The sequence below is a fragment of the Notolepis coatsorum genome (assembly GCF_963971535.1).
Source record: "Notolepis coatsorum genome assembly, chromosome: 15".
Lineage (NCBI taxonomy): Eukaryota > Metazoa > Chordata > Actinopteri > Aulopiformes > Paralepididae > Notolepis > Notolepis coatsorum.
In genome coordinates, this window is record NC_140179.1 from 103,882,722 (window position 1) to 103,907,011 (window position 24,290).

Consider the following 24,290-nt stretch of genomic DNA (forward strand, 5'->3'; position numbering starts at 1 on the left):
CAACAAACTCACCTGGGACATCCACATAATAATGTGGTAAAGAAGGCCCAACAACGCCTCTACCATCTCAGGAGGCTGAAGAAGTTCGGCATGACACCCAAGATCTTGAAGGCGTTCTACAGAGGGACAACAGAGAGCGTCCTGACGGGGTGCATCACCGCCTGGAGGGGGAACTGCACCGACCTCAACCTCAGAGCGGAGCAGAGTCATGAGGACAGCAGAGTCATGAGGACAGCACAAAAGATCCGTGGATGTGAGCTTCCCCCCCATCCAGGAAATCTGAGAGCCAGTGCATTAAAAAAGCCCAGAAAATAATCAAGGACCTTAATCACCCCAACCATGGACTGTTCCAGCTGATGCGGTCTGCGATCCCATTTTATTTAGGATTCTTTTCGGCGACCCCACACTTAATGTATTACGTAATTTCAACGTGGAATATCAAAATAAAAGCACACGTTGTTGAACTTGATCATGCATATTTATTTGAAAATGAAATTACAGCACTGTTATCAATGAATATCAACAAAAGCAACAGAATTGTTTCTGTATACACATTTATAAAACAAGGCCTATTTAGCCAAAAAAGTTTAAAAAAAAAGAAGAAAAAAATACGTAATGGGAAGGGTGTGCTTGTACAGTTGAACGGTTCCAAGATACACTCCAACAGATTTTCAAAAAATTATCATTGTTGCACATAGATGAAGCCTTTCATACAAAGTAGGTTAAAAGGTAATATTAAATTTTCATACTTCTGAGTTAGTTACTCCTAAGAGATCAATTCACACCATCCCACTTATCTTGACGCTTACAATTCATCCATATTATTAAATGGTCAATGGTAAATGGTTGCATTTATATAGCGCTTTTATCCAAATCGCTTTACAATTTGTTCCTCACATTTTTACCCATTCACTCACATTCACACACCGATGGCAGAGGCAACCATGCAAGGTGCCAACCTGCTCATCGGGAGCAATTAGGGGTTAAGTGTCTTGCTCAAGGACATTTCGACACGCTGCCCGGGAGGAGCGGAATCGAACCTGGAACCTCCGGATTACCAGACGACTGCTCTACCTCCTCATGTCGCCACATATTATTAGCATAGCATACATTCTAATGAGAATGTTTCAGTTTGGATCAATTCACTTTTTAATTCAAGATGTAGATTTTATTTCAAATATTGTACAAGTTCCATCATGAAAAGGTTTAGCTATCCAACCTAATGACAAGTAAATGTGAATGGATGTTCTATCATCATAAACAACTTGTTTTGATTTTTAATTGATTGAATTTAAAGTGAATTGATTCCAACCCTATACCGTTTTGATAGAAAAACCACTAAAGATGATAAATTCATATAAGGAACATCCATTCCTTTAAAAGAATACCAAAAACGACAATACATGGAACATTACTCTAAAATAAACACTTCTTCTTGTGTAGTACTAGGAATGTTGACAATATGTGTGACATTAGATTAAAAAAAATCACTAGTATCCACATTAAAATATAAAAATCCATACGAGAAGCAGTTTCCCCTCCAGTGTGTACAAAGTGTTTGTTAACCATCTTGGCTTTTGGCTGGTCACCCCATACTGAGGTCAGAAAGTTCCTATGATCCCAGTACTTAAAACACCAGAACAATGTGGTGTTATATTTTATATTTATTAACTTGACCTTCTCTCCCCAGCAACCTCCTGCAAAGCCTCACCGTCCCTCCTCTTTCTACCTTTCTACCCTACCCTCCATCCTCCCCCAATCCCATTCAATCTTGTTTGCTGCAGCTCAAATGTATCCCCTTGCTCTACTTTGCCTTTTATGTCTCGGTCTGTGTTTGTGTATTGTATGTTTGTTTTTGTTTTGCTGCCATTTTGGCCAGGTCTTGCTAGAAAAAGAGATCATTGATCTCAAGTGACTACCTGGTAGAATAAAGGTTAAATAAATGTGTGTTCACTCTTATACCATGACATATTGTCCCAGGAACATCCACACTGTCTGTCTCACTCACAGCGACAGAAACACAACTGTTGTCGTCAATGAAAACCGTGTCTATGCTAGTACTGCTTCTCTCTCAGAGGCTTCTGTGCAGGTCAAAAGCTCTTGGTAGTAGTTTTTCATTTAAAAAGAACAGCCAAATATTACTACCACTATTATTGTTATGATTGTTGATGGACTGATAGCTGTAATGGCGTACTGAAGCGTTTTCCAGTGGTCACAATAGTAGACCTTCTTCCCTGTGTGTTGTGTATTCTCAGTTTGGATGGTTTTAAATTCCATTAGCAACATTAGTTAAAATTAGGGCTGTCAGTTTATCGCGTTAATTAGATTAATTAATTACACAGCAAATTATCGCGTTATGAAAATGAACTCAAAATTAATAAAATTAATAATTTTATTTTTTTAAATCTCATTCATTCCATAAGAACCTAGAATAAACATTTACAAACTTTTTTTTTTATGGTCCATTTGCACATTCTTGGTATCTGATTCTAGGGACATCTATGGATCTTAGGGAATGTATTCCCAGTGTAGTGGCTATTTGTCAACAACAACTAATAAAAACTAAAAAGCCACTGAAGCACCAGGGCAGCGAATCTCACGCAGATCAGGAAGTCCATTGTCCAGACAGCATTTGACAGTTTTGTGGCATTTATTGTCTGTTAATCAAAGAATACAGAAAAATTATGTTTGATTCTATATGATCTCCTGACGCTGGTAAAAACCATATACCTTCCCTGATGCCCACTGTGCTATTGCCTCTAATTACCTAAATACACCCAGCTGTGCTTCCCAATTGCCCAGATCCCCTTCAAAGTAAAAGCATTTAGCTGCGACTCATAATAACTTAAATAATATGGCCGTAAACAAATTGATACTACAAAATCACATAACAAATAAATGTAAAAATAGTTAATAGCTCCCACAACCCGGCCCCTAATTGTGAGCCACAATTACCCTTATATATATATAACATGTAAGGGAGCTATTCTTTCTATTCAAGCGTCTTCTGTGTCTCCTTCTCTGCTGCCACTGAAAGAAAACAGATGGTAAGAAGACAGGATAGAAAGAGAGAATAGATAGAACAGGTATTATTATTATTCTGTGGCCTCCACCAGCAGGCAGATCTTTGTCACAGGTCTCTCCAAAACGCTGGTTTTAGTTTGGATGCACACAGACCGGACCAATCCTTTGTAGTCGGACTTGGTACTCAAAACTCGACCCATCTTCCAGGATCCTCTTGGAGCTGTAGCATCGGCAATAATGACAATATCTCCTGGGGAGAAGTTTCTTTTTGGAGCTGCCCATCTCTGTCTTTCCTGCATCACAAGTAAGTATTCGGATGTCCATCTCTTCCAAAACAGCTCTGCGATATACTGTACTTGCTTCCATTTTCTTCTGATGTACAGGTCACTCTTTTCAAAGAGTCCTGGGGGAAACATGGGTTTTCCTTTCAGCAGGAGAATATGGTTTGGGGTGAGGGCCTCAAGGTCATTAGGGTCATCAGACACTTTTGTGAGGGGTCTATCGTTTAGTATCGCCTCTACTTCACAAAACAGTGTCTGCAGGCCTTCATCATCCAAAACCTGCTGTCCAAGAACAGAGGTCAGTATACTCCTTACTGATCGAATGAGACGCTCCCAAACGCCACCTTGGTGTGAGGCTGTTGGCGTATTAAAGCTCCACTTAATTCCATCCTGAATTAAGGCATCCTGGATCCTTGCATTATTCAAAGCAGCAAGACTTTGCTTCAATTCTTTGTTTGCTCCAACAAAATTTGTGCCGTTATCAGATCTTAAATTTGACACAGGGCCTCTTCTGCATATGAATCTCCGCAAGGCGTTAATGCAAGAGTCTGTGTCAAGTGAATGTGCCACCTCCAGGTGTATTGCACGGCTGGTCAGACAAGTGAAAATCACTCCATACCTTTTTAGAAGGCTTCTTCCTCTTTTCACTTCTATGGGCCCAAAATAATCAACTCCCACTTTAGTAAAAGGAGCCTTGTCTGGCACAACTCGCTCTTCAGGCAGGTCTGCCATCTTCTGTTCCCCAAGTTTTCCTCTGTGCCGTCTACACACCATGCACTCTGTAATAGTCTTCCTTGCAGCTGAATTGGCATTGATTATCCAATACCTCTGTCGAAGTCTGTACAACATGTGGTTCCTCCCAGCGTGTCCTAGTTGTTGATGGATATGACGTAAAATGAGCTGGGAGACATGCAGGTCTTTGGAAAGAATGACAGGGTGCTTGGTTTCTGATGGTAATGCAGACCTGTTCAAACGACCACCAACTCTGAGGATGTTGTCCTCCAGTATGGGGTCTAGTTTGTACAGTGGGCTGTCCTTGGAGACGATATTTAAGCCATGTTTGAGGGAGGCAATTTCACTCTTGAACCTGTGTTTCTGAACAAAACAAATTATTGCCTTTTCTGCTTCATCACAATCGTCTGGAGTCAAATGTTTTCCACAGAGTGTGGCTTTGAAGCTCTTGAGTTTCTGTTCAACTGTACTTTTCACTCCAGCATCTTTGTCATCTTCGGTAGCTTTAAGTTCCTTTCTTTTTTTACTCAGAAGCAACAGAAGTCCTTTAAGTTCAAGGAACCAGGCAACAGACGTTTTAAGCTTCTTCCAAGATGAGAAGTAGCTGATGAGATGGTCTGTTGGATTTTCTGAATCCTTAACAATGGCATTCACTGCCGCTTCTCTTTTGACCTCCGGGTCATCAATGGGAATCACTGAATCCATTTCCAGTGTAGGCCACTCATTTTCAGGCAAATACAGGAAATCTGGGCCTTTAATCCATTTTCCGTGTGTGAGAAATTCTTCAGCTCTCAATCCACGTGATGCTTCATCAGCAGGATTGACCTTGGAGCCCACATACTTCCACTGGTCAACATCTGTAGCTTCTCTGATTACAGTGACTCTGTTGGCAACAAACGTATGAAAACGTCTGGTTTCATTGGAGATGTATTTGATGACAGTCGTGCTATCGGTCCAAAACACTGACTTCTCCAGTGGCCACTGTAGTTCCCTTTGAAGCATGCCATCCATTCGGACAGCAAGGACTGCTGCTGTGAGTTCCAAACGAGGAATGGTGATGTGCTTCAGAGGTGCAACTCTGGCCTTTCCGGCAAGAAATGAAACATGCACCTTATCGTCTCTATCTTTATCCTTCAGTCTCAGGTACGATACTGTACCATAACCAGCTTCACTGGCATCAGCAAAATTATGAATTTGTGCTGTCACAGATGTTTCAAAGTTCAGGGTTTTGATACAGCGTTCCACCTTGAATACACTCATCCTTTGGAGGTCGCTCAGCCAATCCGACCACTGTTTGGAGAAGGAGGGGGAAATGTGTTCATCCCACTTCAGGTTTTGCCGGCAAAGCTCCTGCAACAGTAACTTGGCTGGCATTGTAAAAGGAGCCAAAAATCCTATAGGGTCATACAGAGAGCTGACCACCGACAAGATACCTCTCCTGGTTTGTGGGCGTGGCTGTAATGAAGTCCTAAAGCTGAACTGGTCGGACTCAACGCACCATTGCAGTCCAAGTGCTCTTTCCATAGGCAGGTGATCTTTGTCCAAATCCAGCTCTTTCATCTCTGCTGCTCTGATGTCACCTGGGATCGATGACAAAACATAACGGCTGGTTGTCACCCATTTCTGAAGGCTGAATCCTCCCTGACTACAGAGCAGAGTCAAATCCTTTACAAGCTTAATTGCATCTCCCTCCGAGGATGTAGACTTCAGGCAGTCGTCTACATAAAAGTTGTGATTGACTGTTTTGATCACTTCAGGAGGGAAGTGAGTTGCATTGTCCTCTGCAGTTCGCCTCAAGGCGTAATTGGCGCAACTGGGGGACGAAACAGCTCCAAACAAATGTACCCTCATTCGATATTCCCTTGGTTCCTGGTCAGTTTCCAGAGCAAACTGTTCCTTTTCCTTCCTTAGTTCCTCCTGCTTTGCCCTTAGTTCCTCCTGCTTTGCTTCCAACTCATGTTTCCTTTTTAAGGCTTTCATCCGCTCTAGTAGTGATGCTTTGTCAGCCTCCGCCTTTAGCCTGGTAGACGCGGTGGATGATGTCTTTGATACACTGGAGTGTGGCTTTTGTTGCTTTTCATTTGTACATGAAATGTTAGAGGCACTGTCCTCAGGATTGATATCATCAATAACAACACTTTGTTTAGATTGAGCCTCATCATCATCTTCATTTGTTTCAACAACATCATTAGTTTCATTGTCAATATTTGCATTTGATTCCACCTGAGGGTGCCCAGCAGCAGACAACCAAACCCTTACATCCTCTGTGAAATTACAAAATTTCATTATTGTTGCATTGAAACATGTATTTTGCCTTTTAACCTCTTCCTCAGGCAAATCCATATTTATGAAAGACTCATGCATGTCCTTAGCGTCCTCATAACAATTGATGAAGTTACTCAAATGAGCCTGTACATAGTTCACATTGTCAGTAGATTTCAGCAAGGTACGTATTGGTTCAATGTATTTCTTGGCCTGTTTGATTTTTGCAGACCTCTTTTCTTGGCATGTTTGCATGTAAAATGCCAACCCTTTTGCGGTAAACTTGATGCCCCGTTTTACAGAGGGCTTGGGCGGAGCAACATTCTCCACACTTGCAACGTTTGAACCAACCACAGGCGTTGTCTCATATGTCCCAACCAGCTGCTCCATACTGTCTGATTGGTTCATACAGCCAACTTCACGTCGGAGATTTATGAATGAATGTCTTTACAATGAAGTTCAACAACTCCCAATATTCATCAACATCATTTAGCGTCGCGAGACAATAATTCAGTCACTCCAATAAGTTTGCCTTTTTCCAATAAAGCTGACGGATTATTCTTCACATACCAATGATGTTGTTTTGTTCGAGTGCGACGTCCATTAGACCGTGTGGTCCTCCGTTCTCCGATCGTGTCTTTAACAGGTTGATCCAAGGCAATTCAAGCTTCACAAAAGTCACTGATCATAGTCTTCGATCTCCAGACCAAACGCTGGAGCGCCAGCATCCATGTCCTCTGATCTGAATGATCCTCCGTTTGAGCGTGGTGTTTCCATGTCCAAAACGTCCAACGGCAAAAATCCAAAACAACGATAAAAAGTGTCCGCTTCAATAAGGAACGGTTTTTACTTTATGTAGTGGCTATTTGTCAACAACAACTAATAAAAACTAAAAAGCCACTGAAGCACCAGGGCAGCGAATCTCACGCAGATCAGGAAGTCCATTGTCCAGACAGCATTTGACAGTTTTGTGGCATTTATTGTCTGTTAATCAAAGAATACAGAAAAATTATGTTTGATTCTATATGATCTCCTGACGCTGGTAAAAACCATATACCTTCCCTGATGCCCACTGTGCTATTGCCTCTAATTACCTAAATACACCCAGCTGTGCTTCCCAATTGCCCAGATCCCCTTCAAAGTAAAAGCATTTAGCTGCGACTCATAATAACTTAAATAATATGGCCGTAAACAAATTGATACTACAAAATCACATAACAAATAAATGTAAAAATAGTTAATAGCTCCCACACCCAGTGTCAGAAATACTGTGTCTGTTACTAGGCTTGAGTAAATTATAATGAACCAAATGAGAATATCAATTCAATTCTAAAAAAAAAAATTTGACTGTGAATAACACCATGCTAAAATTGACCAGACCTGAAAAATCTAAGCAAATGAATAAAGGGAAGATGATTAAACAGAAGGTTTTGTAGATACAGTACTGAATTCTGCCAATCCGGACACATGCAATTTGAAATATGATTATAGAATATAAAATATCAGACCTAAAATGTTATGCGATTAAAAAGCGATTAATTAGATTAATTAATTACAAATCCTGTAATTAATTAGATAAATTTTTTTAATCGCCTGACAGCACTAGTTAAAATGGTACCTATTTTTCATGTGAAGTTTTCCCCACAGTGGTATAGTTTCTCTCCTGTGTGAATGACGTTGATATCATTTCAGGAGCATCATTATGAGTGTAACTCTTCTAATATTGGTCACAGCAGTAGGAATAGCTCCTAGGAATGTGCAGGTGAATTGACAGGTTTGACATTTCCCTGGATCTTCTCTCCCAAGTGAATTTTCTCATGTTTACTCAAATATGCTAATGTTCTGAATCTCTTATCACACAAACCACAATGATGTGGCTTCTCTCCTGTGTGAATTATCTGGTGTCTTTTTAGATTACTCAATTGACTAAAGCTAGTCTCACACTGGTGACAGAAGTAGGGCTTCTCTTCTGTGTGAATCATCTGGTGTGTTTTCAGACGAGACAGTTGACTAAAGCTCTTCTCACACTGGTCACAGGAGTAGGGCTTCTCTCCTGTGTGAATTCTCTGGTGTGATTTCAGATGAGACAGATTATTAAAGCTCTTCTCACACTGGTCACAAAAGTAGGGCTTCCATCCTGTGTGAATTATCTGGTGTGATTTCAGACTAGACAGCTGACTAAAGCTCTTCTCACACTGGTCACAGAAGTAGGGCTTTTCTCCTGTGTGAATCATCTGGTGTGTTTTCAGATTCTGCAGGCGACTAAAGCTCTTCTCACACTGGTCACAGGAGTAGGGCTTCTCTCCTGTGTGAATTATCTGGTGTGATTTCAGATGATCCAGTCGACTAAAGCTCTTCTCACACTGGTCACAGGAGTAGGGCTTCTCTCCTGTGTGAATTCTCTGGTGTGTTTTCAGACTAGACAGTTGACTAAAGCTCTTTCCACACTGGTCACAGGAGCAGGGCTTCCATCCTGTGTGAATCATCTGGTGTGTTTTCAGACTAGACAGTTGACTAAAGCTCTTCTCACACTGGTCACAGGAGTAGGGCTTCTCTCCTGTGTGAATTATCTGGTGTGTTTTCAGACTAGACAGTTGACTAAAGCTCTTCTCACACTGGTCACAGGAGTAGGGCTTCTCTCCTGTGTGAATTCTCTGGTGTGTTTTCAGACTAGACAGTTGACTAAAGCTCTTTCCACACTGGTCACAGGAGCAGGGCTTCCATCCTGTGTGAATCATCTGGTGCGTTTTCAGATCACGTGGCTGACGAAAGCTCTTCTCACACTGGTCACAGGAGTAGGGCTTCTCTCCTGTGTGAATTCTCTGGTGTGTTTTCAGATTATGTTGAAGACTAAAGCTCTTCCCACACTGGTCACAGGAGTAGGGCTTTTTTCCTGTGTGAATCATCTGGTGTGTTTTCAGATTAGACAGTTGTCTAAAGCTCTTTCCACACTGGTCACAGGAGTAGGGCTTCTCTCCTGTGTGAATCATCTGGTGTGTTTTCAGACGAAACAGTCGACTAAAGCTGTTCCCACACTGGTCACAGGAATAGAGTTTCTTTCCTGTGTGAATGCGCTGGTGTTTATTGAGATTCATCTTTGAACTGAAGTTTTTTCCACACTGGTCACAGCAGACCTTTTCTTCCATCCAAGCCTCTTGGTTTCGTCCCAGGCCTGACAGGACGGCTATCTGGATGGAGATAGTGATGGAGAAGAGTGTCAGAGGAAGGAGATTTGGTGATTTTATTCAGCTTAATTTCCATGTAAGAGGTTTATAATGGTATGTAGCTGGGTTTTATAGTTTAAAAACAGTGTAGTCCAGAGTCGTCTACAGTTCTAGACTCAACGCCCACTTTGAAGTCCCCAACACCAACCAACAGAGAGGGGTTCTGACCACGGAGCGCACGCAGGACTCACCACTCACTTCTGAGCAGAACAAACCCACGGAAGGCAGCTGGCCCAGACAACATCCCTGGCCGTGCCCTCAGGGTCTGTTCCTCAGAGCTGGCCGACGTACTTGCTGACATATACAACTTGTCACTAGCACAAGCTATTGTGCCCACCTGCTTCAAGACCACCACCCTCGTGCCCCTGCCAAAGAAAAACACTGTAACCTGTCTCAATGACTATCGTCCTGTTGCACTCACCCCAATAGTGATGAAGTGTTTCGAGAGGATAGCCATGTTGCACATCAAGGAGACCATCCCAGACACACTGGACCCTCTGCAGTTTGTGTACCGTCAGAACCGGTCCACTGAGGATTAGGGCTGCGCGGTTTTGGGAAATAATCTAATTGCGATTTTTCGGACAGATATTGCAATTGCGATAAAATATTCGCAAAATTATTATATATTTCTTTTTTAAAGCAGCCCAAAATGTTTATTTTTACCTGGGAATTGATACCGGTACCCAACAGTACCTTTTTTTCTGTACTTTACTCTCTCTCTCTGAAGTCTAAACTTCACAACACGCAATCTAAAATGCCTCCCTACAACAACTTTTTTAACGTTTAAATATCAACATTATCTGTCAATCCTCAGTAAATACTATCAAACTCCTCTGATGTCATCTGGTCTTTCAGAAGACCAGGTGTGTGTGTGAGTGAGTGAGTGAGTGAGTGAGTGAGTGAGTGAGTGAGTGAGTGAGTGAGTGAGTGAGTGAGTGAGTGAGTGAGTGAGTGAGTGAGTGAGTGAGTGAGTGAGTGAGTGAGTGAGTGAGTGAGTGAGTGAGTGAGTGAGTGAGTGAGTGAGTGAGTGAGTGAGTGAGTGAGTGAGTGAGTGAGTGAGTGAGTGAGTGAGTGAGTGAGACACACAGAAAGAATCCCAGCATCGAAGGCTGAGAAAATGCCACCCAAGATTCTCAGCAACTTCTACAGAAGTATGGTTGAGAGTGTCCTTACCAGCTCAATCACGGTCTGGTATGGAAATGCAATGCTAAGGACAGGAAGGCACTCCAGCGAGTGATTAAAACTGCTCAGTACATCTCTGAAGCAGCCTTCCCCTCACTACAGGACATTTACTCTACCAGGGCCACCAGGAGAGCACATAACATAATTAAGGACAGTATACACCCCCAGCACAGACTCATCAACCTCCTGCCATCTGCTGAAATCCAGGACTAAACTGTGAACACTGTGAATTTGTAAACACTACTGGATCCTACACAGTGAATCGGAACGTGCAATAACGTCAATGTTACTCACTTGTGCCTTGTATATATCTTAAACCTTTTTCTTTTTTTGTATATACAAAATATATATGTTTACCTTATTTTTTGCAATCACTTGTATTTAAATAAAAATTATTTAAGTATTGTGTGATTTTGTGTGAAGGGCGCACTAGCAAAGTAGGATTTGCATTGTACAGCAAACTGTCTGTTCTTGACTCTTTAAGCTCGGGTACAAAATTTATTTCAGATTATTCTGATTATTAATCTGATATTCAATATACATTATTCGTTAATTTCCTATTCCCAGTTTCACCCTCACCATAGACAACTCCTTGGTTTCCCCTTCCCCCCAGGTCAAGAGTCTGGGTGTCGTCCTCGACAGCACCCTATCATTCCATTCCCACATCAATAACATCATCCGGTCTGCCTACTTCCACCTTTGCAACATCAACCGCCTCCGCCCTTCACTCACTCCCAACAGCGCCGCAATCCTGGTCCACTCCCTCGTCATTTCCCACTTAGATTACTGCAACTCCCTTCTCTTTGGTTGCGGGTCTCATTTCCGCCTAAGCGCAGCTCCAGCTATAATAACTATGGCTCCGGCAGCTAGCACCGCTCAGTTCATATCGATACTCTTATTTTGAAAATCCGTGGTGTCGTGACTCATATCCGCTCTACAGCACACAGCAGTACTCGTCTCGCAGTAGCAGCAGTAGCGTCTGGAACACGCACATTGCAACATAGGCTAGTGTGCTTATTTCGCGACCCAAAACAAATCCCTGCTGTTTTATTCCGCAACGGGTCAAATGCATATAACATGCTTTGCAATCCTCGCCATTCCTTTATGACCACGTCGTGTTTAAGACCGGAATTAACATTAACATTAGCATAAGCTAACAACAAGCTAAAGCCCTGTTCAGAGCGATAGAGAACAGCAGAGTGGGGACTGGGAAGGAAGGGGGGGGGGCATTCTCCCTTCTGTGTGTGTGTGTGTGCGTTTGAAAAGATATGATGAAGTCAGATGAGTATATTATATTGATAGTAAATGTACTGAGGGTAGACAGATGATGTTGATATTTAAACATAAAAAATACAATACATAATAAATGTATGCATGATCATCATGCAACATAAAACAATTGCAGGAACGGTTTGGCAGAGGAATGGGTTTTAGGTTGTGTGTTCCAAAAAAAATGTACTTAAAGTTTAAAGCTCAATATATCAAAACGTGGCAATTTAGGAGGTCTATTTGTATTAAAAACCATAAATAGTTTTTCATTTAAATGTCTGGAAGAGATAAAAAAATATTCAAATTATATTTGTTACCTTTTGAGTTGATCTAAATGGGTCTCATTCCCGAAAAATGTTCAAAGTTATATTCTGGAAGACTTATCTTGGAACCACTGAGACATAATCTATGACAAGTACACTCTGAGTCCTGAACGTGGCTGAAACGGTCGCAGCAATGATATGATCTGATATCTGCTTGGAGAATGGCATTCTGTCGTAAACTCCAACGCGCGTTCCCGTTCAGGTCATTTGCATACAAACCACGCCCCCGACAGTCCTTATAAAGCAACTGGTGACGCAGCTGTGTGAAATGGAATGGCGGAAGTGCTTTGAGAGCCGCGTGATTACGAAACCTAGCGTCAGTCAGTGCCAATCAGAGAGCGCCTCCGAGAAATGCGGCTAGGTTTCATAATCACGCTTGCGCCCATAAAAAAGATTAGATTAATGTATTGGCATCATATACAGCTTGCGGTACACACCTGCCGCAGCACGCGCGCACACACACACACACACGCGCGCGCAGTACTGTATATGAATGAATGACATATAATATATATAGCCTACGGGCCGGCGGGCGTAATGAATGAACGCAGTATGGCTTATTATTCCATAATTAAGCCTATAGGCTACTGTTCATTCGTAGGCGCACACAAGACTTGTTATGGAATATTAATGCAGTCTATTTCCACCGATTAGCTTTAGTTCTTATTTATTTATCCACTGTCATTTCAGTGTTGGTGTATAGGCTATATAGTGTATTTCAATATGTTTAATTGATTAATGATATATTCGAAGGAATGCAGGTTTATAGCTATATCAACCCCCTCCAATGTACAGTAAATGACCAAGTATGGTTGTCAATATTCCAATGTACAGTTTTGCTTGTACAGTAAGTCTACCACCCCTCCTACCCAACCTCCTCCAACAGTTTCTACGTCAAATGTACTCTCTTTTCTGGACTCTTTTTGTATCACAAACAGTACTGTATTTGCAAATCTGGTATGTCATAAATGTATAGATGTAGCAGTACTGTCTATCTGTGTCGTGTGTGTCATATATGTTATGATGAATTGAAAATGGGGGACCCTGATGTAAACAAGACGAAATTCTTTCTCTGGTCTGCATCCCCTTATGTAATTGAGCTGTACTGTACTGTACCCATTCTGCAAGTCCCATCTGTTAAGTTTTCAATCAATCAAACAAAGGTCTGTCCCATTGTATACCAATCAATGGGATACATTGCATGTTGACCTGCATTCTTTCAAATGTATATAATTAATCATTAAAACAGATGTGTAACAAATAAGAAATGCAAATTCCACAGAAGGCATTCAATTATTATTATTTTCAATCATTTCACAATAATTGCATAATTGTGTTTGAATATCTGAGTAATTAAAGTAATTATACTTTTGTCCAAAATAGCTGGTTCAGATATGGTTAAGCAGCTGCCCTGTGATCAGATGAATCCATATTATTTATTTTTCCGACATCAAATGCGTAATTTCTTATCGTACAAATATTGTCATATTTATTTTAATTATGATCAAGTAATTAATTCCAAGGAGGCCTGTAGCGTTAACATGAAGGAATCACTATGAGAACACAGTCTGTCAAGTTATAATAACATTTTAAATTAGTCAATCAATCATGAGATTTGATCGTGGGCTGAGAGCATATTTAAGTGTGCTCCTCAGCACTCTTAGATCTGCTCTCAAATAAGATCTCAGGAAAATTCTCCCACTCCCAGCCCTAATATGTCTTAAATAGGCCGAAATCTGGCTAAGACGAAATATTTTGTCGTAACTTCGTTCGAGAATGAGACCCAATGTTACTGATTGTGTTAAATGGGCTTATGATATCATCTCATATCGATTGCAGGCACCTGCATAGTATCGTATCGTGGCAGATATCGGCAAATATTGTATCGTTGTCCAAAGAATCGATATCGTATCGTGATGAAACTGGTGATTCCCACCCCTAGTTGAGTCCATACACCCAACACCAAATCCCATAATTCCTTACACGTAATGTGTCTGGCTGTGTGACGTCAACTTGTCAGCATGAAAATGACAGCCAAACATCTTTCTCCTCTGTCCCTGCCATCATTCTGTTAGAAAAACAGACACAATATTATTTGTTTATTGGCATCATCATCACATCAAAGCTTCACACACCAAAGCCATGGTATTATTATAATCACGCTAATCACATTTATTGTCCACTTAATGGCACAGTAGAGCAAATGAAACACCATCGAGCTTCAACCAGTATGAATATTACTAGTATGACATGTACCAAAATGTACACATCAAAATAAAACAAATAAAGAACTGGGAACTCATCCTACGGATTATTTAATTATTACCACTTCACTGCACCAGATCCCCAGTGGTGCTTAGCAGTGTTAATCTTGTCAACGAAAATTATGACGAAAGATGTTCGTCAACGAAGGTTTTTTTTCATGACAACAACGAGACGTGATGTCACGTTATTAAAGAGCATGTGACGCTAACGTGACTAAATCACTATGTATCTGCACTTGCATATTTCTTATTTGATTTGTACCTATTGTAGGGCTGGGCGATATATCGAGTATACTCGATGTATCGCGGCTTGTTCTACATGAGATGTAGTAGGGGTGGACGGTATAAACGGTATTAATTTGCTCTACGGTATGGATTTTGACTATACCGTGTAACCGGTAGAGTAGCTCTAAAATAGCAATGACGTCATGTAACCACAGCGCGACTATTTCAATCGCATTTGCCCCTAAAAATAGATAGAATTAGTCATAGATAATAGATATGTGCAAACTGGAAAAAGTTATTTAGGAGGCTTCGCGCAGTGGGCGTGTCAACACGCAATTGTCATTTCATAATAAACACACAGCAAGTTTCAATTTCAGTTCCTGGCATTTTTAACCAGTGGAGAAAGGTAAGAGATGTCCCTATCGTTTTTTGATATGAATTATTCTACGTTAATAAAACATACCTGGTGATCAACTACAGTTTGCTGTAAACATTATGATATGCGTGTAGTGTTATGATAACGACGGCTGCAGCGGGAGCCGGGAGGACGGCGGCAGCAGTGGATTTGCGAATAGCATGCAGCTGCAGACAGGGACCGAAACTAAAGCCCGCCGCCCGCCAGGGGCGGGCTGTTTTTACCTTTGGCGCATGACACTTAGAGGGCTGCCCGCCGTGTGGCGTGTAGACGTGTAGTTCATAACTTCATAACGATACTCTTGTGCGAGTACAGATTATAGCCGCTCGTCTTTTTTTTCTCTGCCGCGAGATCGTTAAAAAACTACAAGTCCCACATCGCACTAGGTCCAATCACAGTAGAGTGACGTGACTGGTTTCATGAGAAAAAAAGCAAATGACCAATCGGAAGCTATCATTCATTTGGCTTGTTTACTTCCATCTGCTCTAGTCTATATCGGACCTCCAAGAGTCTAACGTTACTGTTTAAACAATGACCCAGTCAACTATTCACTTTTAGTTTAATACATGACGAGGCATTGTCTACCGGTATCTAGCTGGCTAGCTACTGATAGCTGCTGATATCAACAAATGCTCCAGCAATAGTCTACTCGAGTGCATAATACCTCCGGTCCCTCGTTAGCTAGCTTAGCTAGCTCACGTTGATCCATATGTCCCAGTCAACTAAATTGTCTTAACGTTATCTACCGGGCTAGCAGTAGCTACAGATAGCTCCTGATATCAATGTCTTATAACATTGATTGAATGCGTATTCTAGCTGAGGGCATGTTGAATGTGATTTGACAAAAGAACGGTAACGTTATAAATAGGTCCAGCTGCATCGCCGGAGAATCCTTGCATGCTGAATGTAGGGTCTAGCTGAATATAGGGTCTAGCTGCAGGGCCGGAGAATCCTTGCTCGAGCTGGAGGCTACTCAAGTATACACACAGACAGTGGAGCTGTTTGCAGATAGCAAGCATTTTGACTTATTGCGTGGTGGCGATGTCTCGCAGATAATACAACTACAAGTATGATTATATAATATATATTTTATTAAAAAAAAAAATTTATATAAAATATATATATATATTTTTTTAATCAAAAAAATGTTGGCAGGTAAGAAATATGCTTGGCGGGTAGACTCTTCCCATCTACCCGCCACTGGCCGGTGAGTCAAAAAGTTAATTTCGCTCCCTGGCTGCAGAGCCGCAGAGCCAGCGGCGCTTTCAGGTCAGGTCCGCTCAACAGCGCCCCCCCCCCCCCCCCCCCACCCAACGGCTGAAAGCTGTGACCAGACCTGAAAGCGCCGCTGGCTCTGCGGCTCTGCAGCTACATATGCTTATAGCAAAATCCAGCATCCAGCCCGGCTGTTTGCAATGGGAGCAGCACGGACTCAGGACTTATTTTATTTGGAATATAATGACTTTATACGCAAAAGTAGCCTAGTTTTAAGTTAAAATATTATAAATCTACATGCCTTGAGGATGTCATTCTTTATATAGCCTGCCTATCAGGCAAAAAAAATTATTCGAACGGAAACACTGATACCGTGATATATACCGTTACCGTCTATGCTTCAAATTATACCGTGATATAAATTTTAGACCATACCGTCCACCCCTAAGATGTAGTATATTATTATATCGTGAACATCGAGTATATGTTGTCGAGTATATGTTGTCGCGGCTGAGATCAGGCTTTAGCGCAGAGCGGTCCTCTCATTTCATTATAGACACATGACCAGCGCGGATCTTAAATGACATGCAATTGTAATTTCATTAGACAGACCAGCGCGGACCTTCAATGACATGCAATTTAATTAACGCAAGCATTGGGCTAACGTTAGCTGCTAACCAAGTTATCCCATGACTAGGCTAAGCTAACTAGCTAGTGTTAGCTGCTAACCCTGGAAAACGCTCAAAGCGGACTCCACAACACTAGTTCCATTCGTGAGGAAAGGGGGTGGGTTATATTGACAACGCTTGACAACAGAGGTTTAAAACATAACTTCATATTTATTGGTTATTCGTTTCCTTATATCAGCATCCAGTTTCCATCTCCATGTCTTAAACTCTTCCTGTTTACATTAGAGTGTGACGTCATCGCCTACGGCAGCTTAGACGCTCAAAACGCAAACCTAAAACAAAACCCGAGGGGGGGGGGGGGGGGCTGGCTCTCTTGCGCGTTCTCGCCCTCTCTCTCTCTCTCGCTCTCTCTCTACATTCAATGATTTAAAGTAGCCAAACGTTACAGTATAAATACTAACTGGATAGTTGATGATAAACATTTAATTTCATTATCTGAAATATTCTAAAATCATTAAGTCTGCTATAAGCCATTATCCCTATCCCAAATGGGGGACCCTTATGTAAACAAGACAAACTTCTTTCTCTGGTCTGCATCCCCTTAACAATTGTGTGTATTGAGCCGTACTGTATTGTACCCGTTCTGCAATCTGTTAAATAAAGTTTTCATTCATTCATGCATTCATTCCCTTTGTGTGTGATTATTATTTTCTCACAGTAGTGTGTATATACATATATATGTGTGTGTGTGTGTGTGTTTGGCTAAAGTGGATAGAAAACGCAGTACTGTGCAAAAGTCTTAGGCACCCAATAGTTTTTATATAAATTGTCTTAGATGTAAATACATTTTTTGTTAGTGTGTCAGTAGACTACTCGTAGTACATTTTCATTTTTTTCTTTTTAGCATCTTTATGGTTTAATAATGCAAACATATGTTGCAGGGACTTATTATTAGGGATGGGAATTGATAGGATTTTATCGATACGATTCCATTATCGATTCTGCTTATCGATTCGATTCCCTTATCGATACCTGATCAATTTATAATTTAAATAAATAAATTGGAAATGCAACAGAACTAAGCTGGTTAGAATAACAACATGCAACTTGACATTTCTGATTGTCATTTATTGTTGAGCCCCCATGTCAGAAAAATACAAAAACTGTAAAAAATAAAACATTAACTATAGCCTACACTTAAATAAAATAATGTATTTGAGATTCTCTTAAAATGTATTTATTTTTTTATTCTTAAACTAATTTAATCTATTGAACCGTAGTTGAATTCAACAGGTCGTTATTCCTCTGACTTCTGTCTCACACACACACAGCAACTAATTTTACCTTACCCTGAACTAAATCAATGACTAGATTCTAAAGCATTCAAGTAGTTTTCACTGCACATAGAAGTAGCCAAACAGCGGGATCATTTCGGGAGCATATGACCAAAACCTAGGCAATTTCGAGCCCTTAAGGAATCAAATAAGTCTGCCATGGCTTAAGGCTGAGCCCGAACGTTCGAACGTTCGTTCGTTACGCTGACATTCGGACTTTAATTAATAGGTTCGAACGTTCGTTGAATGCGCACGGGGTTGAGGTGATGTGAATGCGAGGCGCTCGGCTCAACCAGTATGGTCTGCCGGGCTGCAGCGGGATACTATTTCTCAACCAGAGCTCTATTTTGATTGACAGGCGATTCTGCCAATTACGTCACACCGCTTGCACCCGCCTCTGCTGTTACCACCAATCGGCAAGCCTCAACAGACTTACCGTAGCTACCGGGGAGCCGTAGTTAGCTCCCCGCCGAGGAAGTAATCGGTAACAAGGTTTCCGTAGGTGAACCTGCAGAAGGATCATTAATGAATACCATCCTTTTTCGGCCACAGAGCGCGAGCTTCATGGCGGGAGGTGGTTGCGTTGGAAACAACAGCAGGCGCACGGTGGACAGACCCGTCCACCGTCTACCTCGGAACGGTGGTAGGGCGGACGGGCGGCAGGCGTGTTGGGAGCCCGGCCGTTCCGAGGTAGACGGTGGACGGGTCTGTTGAGCCGAGGCATGCGCCTCTCCTCCCGGCTCCCCTCCCCGTCGACCAAGAGTGAATACCTGTTATTGAACGTGTAACACTAACTATATAACGTTCGGTTAATGCCACAAAACTAATGCATTTGTTTATCTAGCCCCTTACGTGACTGCAAGGGCTATTGTTTATCATACTTTGATTCAGTAGCTTGTTTATTTTCTTCTGAGTGCTTTGTTTAATTACATGTTTACATGAACAGCCACCACTGTAAACAACATGTTTTTCACCAATAGACTATGCAATGCCGCCCTCCGTAGGATATATAATAATACAATAAAAAAAAATTATTATTAAAAAAAATGAAAAAAAAAATTATTAAAACATTTTTTTATTAAAAAATTTAAAAAAACGAACGTTCAAACGTTCGTTCGATAAACCCTGGCGAACGTTCGAACCCTGAAAACAGGGTTCGGGCTCAGCCTTACCATGGCTACATGCTAACGCTAACGTTATTGTTTTGAAAAACTGGCAGCGATAAGGGAATCGAAAGTCACGGGAGGCACGCGATTCCAGGCATCGGACAATTAGGAACCGATTCCCATCCCTACTTATTATAATCATCATATTGGTGTGACTGTATGCAGCAAAGGGTTAAATCAAGCATTTTTAAGTGCTTTAGAGGAAATGTCAATATCGCGATATATATCGTGTATCGTGATATGGCCAAAAAATATCGCGATATCATTTAGAGGCCATGTAACTGCCCCCCGGCTTGGTGGTGAAATAAAGATGCGGTTATGTTTCGTACAGGTGCTTTTATTTATTTTCTCTTTTTTCTTTTGCATTTTAGCATAGCAGCACTGTAGCCTTTCTTTGGTAGTTGTCGTTGCACCGTAGTTGTACAGGTAGTGACGGTTGCATCGTTTGCTACGTTTGCACCGTGAAAACTGTGACGGTCAAAAACACAAACATATACAATTAGTTATATTGTTCACAGTTCAATATTGTTCACAACAAAGCACCTAACGTGTTCAAACAAACATTTGAATTTAATGATATTATTGAGGGTGAACTCGTCTTCCATAATAAAGGCATTTAAGGAAAATAATGATAAATAGTAATGTTACTTGTTCGGCAGCAGGTGCCTTTGATTAGAACCTAATCAGTGAGTGCACCACTTTACATGTTTACCACACATAAATATAGACCTCTTCAACAACAGTAATAATAATAATAACAATAATACATTTTAGTGTTCGACGTACCTTATTCCGCTTTACCAAGGGGTGTTATTTACTGAAGTAAGGTCCTTATATTCTACATAATTTGCTGTCTGCTCCGTCGTTGTCTCTGAGTTACTTCCTGCCTTGGTCACAAACAGGATGCTGTGACCTTTATACTATAGGAAAGACGAGCTCTGCCCCCATGTGGACACGAAATGAAAATGCACAAGCGGCTCTGAAATATTCTTTTCTTAAATAGAAAGCTCAGTATTCTGAGCTAATAAAGAGAAGTCGATCATCTAGACCAATGTAAATTAAAGTTTACTGACAATAAAGATGATAGGCATCTTTACCCTTGGCGGTCAGTTACAGGCCATATCGCCCAGCCCTAACCTATTGTACTTTAATTATTTAAATCCTCTCTCTTAAAACATACAAGGTTATCACTTAACCCAATTCGTTTTTTTAAATATTGAAAATAGAATGAAGTTGCCATATTTCAGGTTCCAAATCCTCAGTGGGACTTTTAATTATGCGTCTTTATGAATGTATTGATTTTATTTATCCCATGGTATTTGTTAAACATTGAGTCTCAGAATAAAAATGAAATCAAAGAGACTAGTGCTCAAGTTTAACGTGGGAAACAAGAATCAACATCGACCATCAGTTAGCTGGTGACTGAAACTGGGACTCTAGGTGTGAAAGAAAGGACTCTACTCTGGTGTTTCTCCAGACCTCTCTTGGCAGAGCCTGAGGTGTGGCCAGACAATAACAACTAGGGATGCACCGATATGAAAATTGGCCGCCGATACCGATACCGATTGTTCAACTAAAACTATCGGCCGATACCGATACCGATATTTGTATATAAGTATTTGTAAAAAAAAAAAAAAAAAAAAAAAAAAACTACTGTATATTTGTATGTGTATGTTTGTATTTGTAGGCCTCTTTACTTACTTAAAAAAAGGAAACATCAAGAAATATGTTTATGGTATCACTATCTCTCTCCCAGTATCGTCTTGCGGCCTGCAGAGGGATACTATTTTCTCAACCAGAGCTTTCAACCAATGAAATGGAACCATTCTTGCGGCCTGCAGCGGGATACTATTCTCTCAACCAGAGCTTTCAACCAATGCAATGGAACCATTTTGATTGACAGTCGATTCGGCCAATTACGCCACACCGCTAGCACCCACCTCCCGCTTGCCGACCAATCGGCAAGCGTTTATAAATTTTTCTACTTCCGGGCATGCCGCCATTGTTCTGTTTGCGAGAGCAGAACACACTTAACGTAGCTGCCCGGCCCGCCGACCGGCGCTCCACGCATGACCAAATGAGACATAATGATTTTACTGCAACAAATGTTATAATAAAACAAAGCCTTTCTATACATTTGTCTGGTTGAAAACTTTATTAACAGATTGCAGAATGTGTAGTTGGGTACGGAATGAGCAACGGAATGGAACCGAGCTATGAACGGACTAACGGAGTAATGCCTTGTTTACTGCTATGTTCGGGTAAATAATATGCTTGTTATTGAACGTGTAACACTTCATTTTAACAGCAGATACTTTCTTAAATGCCATCTTCCCGAGAGAGGGTGTTGACGGGGAGTTGTGTTATTAATAGCATTGAACAGCTAACCGAAAGCTAGCGTTAACTATTGTTAAAGGTTTAGCCATAACGTTACCTTGGCTAAAGTTGGGGGTATTCATAATGCAGCAATAATGACTGCAGACCTGCAAGCAAAGTACAGCAAGTTGACAAAGGAGTATTCCAACGCAAATCACATTTTCACCAGTAACGTTAGTCTTGCATCTAATAGCTAATAACGTAGCTACGTTAGCTGCCCGGCCCGCCGACCGGCGCTCCACGCATGACCAAATGAGACATAATGATTTTACTGCAACAAATGTTATAATAAAACAAAGCCTTTCTATACATTTGTCTGGTTGAAAACTTTATTAACAGATTGCAGAATGTGTAGTTGGGTACGGAATGAGCAACGGAATGGAACCGAGCTAATGAACGGACTCGGAGTAATGCCTTGCTGCTATGGGTAATAATAATATGCTGATGTTATTGTCCGTGTAACACTAACTATATAACGCTAATGCCACAAAACGAATGCCTTGTTAATCATAAGTAGTTACTTTGATGCAGTAGATTGTGTGTGTGTGTGTGGGGGACGGCGGGCGTTGTGCAGGTAGGTCTCGAGTGAACTTTTTTTTTTTGCCTTTTGACGCTACACAAATTGATGGGTATTTATCGGCGACTGCTATCGGCACATTTGAGCTTATCGGCCGATAGGCCGATAGCAGTCAACAAGGCACTTATCGGCCGATACCGATACCCGACCGATATATCGGTGCACCCCTAATAACAACCCCTTCAACTCCCATTCAATTCTAACCCACACACCTGAGAAAAGTGCATTACCAAGCAGGGCTCTTTTGCCTAGAGGTAGCTGTTTACAACATTACAGATACTTCTAAAAGTGAATCTGCTACAAGATTGTTATTAAAATCTGGTCAACGTTAGGTAAAATACTGGGCAGTTGCCTGCAATGTCATTGTGGTGGTATCTGACTGTCGTTGTACAAATACACTTACATTTAATGAAGACAAATAAACAACAGACATTCAGGCATGTTTAAATTGGTTTTCTTGGAAACACAGAAAATAAGAGAGGCTCTGCAATGCCACAAAAAACAATCTAATAAATAATTGTACTTACAGATGGTGTCCACAGTCTGATCTGTCTTCAGAAGCAGGTTTTGATCCAGATGGTTTCCAGTAGAAAGTCTTGGTCCAGTAGACAATGTGTTCTGCCACAGAGAGGCGTTCAAGTCAACCAGCAGACTATCCCGTCTTTATGGTTGAATGAGTACTTCAGTCTGGAAAACAGCCCTGTTCTTATACCAGAGAGACAATAGTTGAGCATTTAGCTGCTTGGAACTGATTGGCCAATCAGAACAACAATAGACACCTCCTCCATCAAACTGATATTTCCCCTCTGATCATCTTGGAAGACATCACTTTGTACAATCACTATGTATCTGTGCAGTATCTGCACTTGCATATTTTTTATTTGATTGTACTTTAATTATTTAAATCCCCTCTCTCTTAAAACATACTGGGTTATCACTTAACCAAATTCGTTTTTTTAAATATTGAAAATAGAATGAAGTTGCCATATTTCAGGTTCCAAATCAGACATAATCCTCAGTGGGACTTTTAATTATGTGTCTTTATGAATGTATTGATTTTATTTATGTCTAAACCATTTAGACATGAAACTATACAGTGACAATGGAAATACCAGAGCCAATGGCCCAGTCATAGTAATAAGCATTCAGGGTTTCCGCTAGAATTTTTTTTTTGTCGGTCTGAGTGTCCGGTAGATTTCAATCTACCGGACAAATGGGATCAATTCCGGTCAGAGTTTATTGAGCTTAAAAACAATTGATAGGCCTATATAAAGAATGACATCCTCAAGGCATTTATAATATTTTAACTTAAAACTAGGCTACTTTTGCGTATATACAGTCATTAATATATTCCAAATAAAATAAGTCCCTCGAGACTTCGTGCTGCTGCCGACTTGAGGTCTCGGTGGGCAGTCTGCCCGACATTAATAAACAGCAGTCTGTTATAATCACATTTTTATGAGCTAACGAATTCAGTTATATTGGACATTTGTATTAATTATATCAAGCGAAGAACCGAGAAATTTGGCAGAGAGAGACGGCAACATTATCGTGGGTTTGCGTGATGTATATCTCCACCTCCCAAAGACTTGGTGCTGGTCATAATGTCCGGTGAAAATAATTCCCTCTAAGCATAATTTGATTATTTAAATTGTATTAAAATAGGCTAAAATTAAATAGCCTATGCGATGAACAAATCAATCATGACATTTGTTTCATCGTTGCTTCACCAAGCAGGTCTGTCTAATAATGACAACAACGTGTCAGCGTGAGCTTGCTGCTAGATTTATGA

At 41.0% G+C, this 24,290-nt stretch overlaps 1 long non-coding RNA gene across 1 annotated transcript; it reads right to left on the bottom strand.

Moving 5' to 3' along the window:
* Nucleotides 1-8,908: 8,908 nt before the first annotated feature.
* Nucleotides 8,909-23,186, bottom strand: LOC311241570. Its single transcript, XR_014620556.1, has 3 exons — nt 23,026-23,186; nt 14,281-14,365; nt 8,909-9,487 (listed from the first exon to the last, which is right to left on the bottom strand). It is a non-coding gene; the product is annotated as an uncharacterized lncRNA (long non-coding RNA).
* Nucleotides 23,187-24,290: the final 1,104 nt, after the last annotated feature.